We start from the raw sequence: 3,924 nt of genomic DNA on the forward strand, positions 1-3,924 counted from the left end.
TGATTGAATGAAAACAACTCTAATGATTGTCAACTAGCGGCCTTTAATCAGATTTTAGAGGTAGTATATGCAAGTGTTGGTGAAGTGTTTTTTCTATGGTCCAGGAGGGTCTAGCAAGACCTTTCTCTATAATTGTTTTCTTTCTTGGTTGCGTGGGGAGGGGCATGTTGCTTTGGCATCTGCATCTTTTGGCATTGCAGCCTTGTTACTAGGCAATGGTCACACAGCTCATTCATGGTTTAAAATACCATTGGACTTACATGCAGCTAGCACATGTAACATAAAGGTTAACAGCCAGCTTCCAGATGTTATGAAGATAGCTAAGCTAATAATATGGGATGAGGCACCCATGACCCATTGCATTTGAAGCATTAGACAAGACATTGGGACACATCATCGTCATAGTGATCGGCTTTTTGGTGGGAAGGTAATCTTGTTTGGTGGAGATTCTAGGCAGATCTTGCCAGTTTTTCCAAAGGGAGGATGAGAGGACATCGTTAATGCCGCATTATGTCACTCACAAATATGGAGATACACTAAAGTATTGAAGCTTACACAAAACATGTGGGTACTTCGAAATGGTAATAACTTAACAGAGCATGAATTCATACAATGGATTGTAGACATTGGCAATGGAATGGAGAGCAGGGGGATAAAAGAAGGTTTTGTGTCAATTCCACCAAAAATGCTTTTAGAGAGAGGATCTATGGAGGACTTGATTAAATGGGTGTATACAGGGCTTCTAAGTGTTGTAGATTATGCATAATATTTTAGAGAGCATGCTATTGTTGCACCTCAAAACCTTGAAGTTGATGCAATCAATAGCAATGCACTAGATACCATGCCTTGGGAGAGCAAGGAGTACTTGAGTGTAGATTCAATTATTAATAATAGTGGTGAAGGTTCTTTTTTATATGCAACAGAGTACCTAAACAATCTTAATCTTGGTGGTGGTTATCCACCTCATCGACTGATTTTGAAAAGAAATGCTCCAATAATTTTATTGCATAATCTAAATCCTTGAGAGGGATTGTGCAATGGTACTACTCGATTGATATGGAAGGAATTCCACACAAAGGTGTTATAGGTGGAAATTATTACTGGCACTAACATTGGAGATAGGGGTTTTGTTCCAAGGGTAACTTTCATTCCAAGTACATTGCAACTTCCATTCAATATGAGGTGGAGGCAATTCCCTGTTTGACTTGCATTTGGCATGACACTAAATAAATCCCCAGACCAAACAATGTCTCTTTTACGATTATACTGGGCAACTCTAGTATTTAGTCATGGACAATTATATGTAGCTTTCTCACGTGTGCGATCATTGAATGCTATCAAGGTATTTCTTCAAGATACTACTTGTGAGACCAATGTGAGTGGTCCAGAGATGGTTTGTACTACTAATGTTGTATATAAGGAAATTTTGCATCTCGTAACAAGAACTACCTAGAAGCAATTTGTTACATGCCTAATTGTTGCCATTTGCCATCGAGTCTTATTGTATATCAGATGCAATGGCAATTATCCATTCCAAGGAAAGCCTTATTTATTTATTACTTTTACATGCAATCCAAATCGGCAAGAGGTTTTAGATGCTTTATTTCCGAGACAGTGTGCATGTGATCAACCTGATTTGATAGCTATAGTTTTTTACCAGAATGTCCTTTCAATTATGGTCTCAATATTAGGGGAGGATATCCACATTATTGCTTGGCTTATAATAAGTAACATTGTTTATAAGAAGATCTTAGATGCTTCCCGGTAATTCTTTCAGGTATCGTATTGAAGTTATGTGTTCTAATTCTCTCTGTGTGTCTTTTTTTATGCATGTGTATCTTTCCTTAGTAAGCACGTCCTTTCCCCGGCCATATGACCAGAGGAGAATGCATGCCAAAAGGAGTTTCCATGGCTCTTTGTTCTTTGTTTTATGTATATATTCTAAAAAGTTTTGTTTTGTTTTAGGGACAAGCATGTATAACATCATATTCACTTTGGATATGTTGGTGTCGAGGGTTGAAGGTTCACAATTTATACATCCATTTTTTGCTATTTGTTCATGGGTTTTTAATGCATGACATTATATAACTTAATTTATTTATAGAGCCACATCTTTGGTGTTCACCCCTTCCTCATCAACATGTTTCTAGGATTATGATAGACGGCCATAAGGATGGGTGCATAAATTATAAGAAATTATTACAAGATTTGCATGTTTCTTTATATAACTTCTTAATTTCTTCTTTGTTTTAGGATTCTGCCTATGGTGGATTTTTTCATGGTCAAAGTTGTGGAGGAGAGAATTGAGAGATATGGGATTAGTGTTGGGAGTATACTTATTTGCAGAACAGTATGCTTGTGACACTGACTATGACACAGAGAGATGTGTGGCCTCTTTTGAGGGATACTCTATACCTGAGGCTTGGACCTTATTTACTACGTATAGAAGCTTCTCCCTTTGATACAAGTTTTTTTGTGGTGCCTGATAAAGCTTTATTTCAATCTTTATTTGTATCTGGTAAGATTAACTATAACTATAATAGATTTTTGGTAATTTTTTAATTGATGATTTATCAATAATTCTCTCTTTTCTTTATAGGGCCACGAGTGAAGAAGACATCGACACTTGATGGTCAGTGTAGTGGAGATGTGTCAATTGCATACCATGTTGGATGGCGATGTCATGCATTACCTGTTGTTGATGGCTCTAGGAAGTGGAAGCTTCACTTTTCTACTAATCAGTAGATCAATCAATTGCTTCTCTCTACTTTTACTATTTTTGTTTTTTTGTGTTAATCTTTTTCATTGCTATACATAGCGAGAATGTTATTTGCATGTTTAGTTGAAAATCATTACTTATTCAATGATATTAATCTTTTTCATCGCTATACAGCGAGGATGTTATTTGCATGTTTAGTTGAAAATCGTTACTTATTCGATGATATTCCTATTACATACATACATGTATTTGTGCTCATTTCATATGGAAAGAGAGAGAGAGAGAGAGAGAGAGAGAGAGAGAGAGAGAGAGAGCGAGAGAGAGAGATGGGTGTATGTACATATGTAACATGGAGAGAGAGACTCACACACATACGTATATATAACATGAATGAGAGAGAGAGAGACACACACACATACGTATGTATAACATGGAGAGAGATACACACATTCATGTAAGAACATTCATTATATATGTGTTATAGCAACGTGCAGGTTTCTAACTTTTATATTTATATCTTTTTCTGTAATATCTATTTTAAGCACATAGGAGAGGAGGGACACACGGTAGGACAAGGGAAGAGATCATTGTGCGCAATCATGTGTATGCTAGGGAACGAACGCTTTATTTTTCTGTGCTATGGTAAAAGAGGCAAAGAGAGAGAGAGAGAGAGAGAGAGAGAGAGAGAGAGAGAAAGAGAGAGAGAGTGGGGTAGGCTCCTATTACTCTAGGATTTGAAAAATATCGAGCTGGGCATCCTAATTTCAAACCTTTGACGACGGGTTCGTCCACTCCATTGACAATGCGTATATCTATCTTATGATTGTCAATTTGTTCCACTAGCTAACAACCAACACATACATATAGGAACATTCATTGTGTGTGTTATAGTGATGTGTAATTTTATGACTTATATATATATATATATATTTGTACTATCTATTTTAAGCATAGAGGAGAGGAGGGACACATGGTAGGGCAAGAGAAGAGTGCAGTCATGTGTACGTTGGGGAACAAATGCTTTGTTTTTTTGTGATATGGTAAGATAGAGAGAGAGAGAGAGAGAGAGAGAGAGAGAGAGTGGGGTAGGCTCCTATTACTCTAGGATTTGAAAACTATCGAGCTGGGAATCCCACTTCCAAACCTTTGACAACGACTTTGTCCACTCCCCTAACACCAAATATATCTGTCCTATCACTTTGCCC

Source organism: Cibotium barometz, chromosome 26 (assembly GCF_041138505.1).
Source record: "Cibotium barometz isolate CiBa-2024 chromosome 26, ASM4113850v1, whole genome shotgun sequence".
NCBI lineage: Eukaryota > Viridiplantae > Streptophyta > Polypodiopsida > Cyatheales > Cibotiaceae > Cibotium > Cibotium barometz.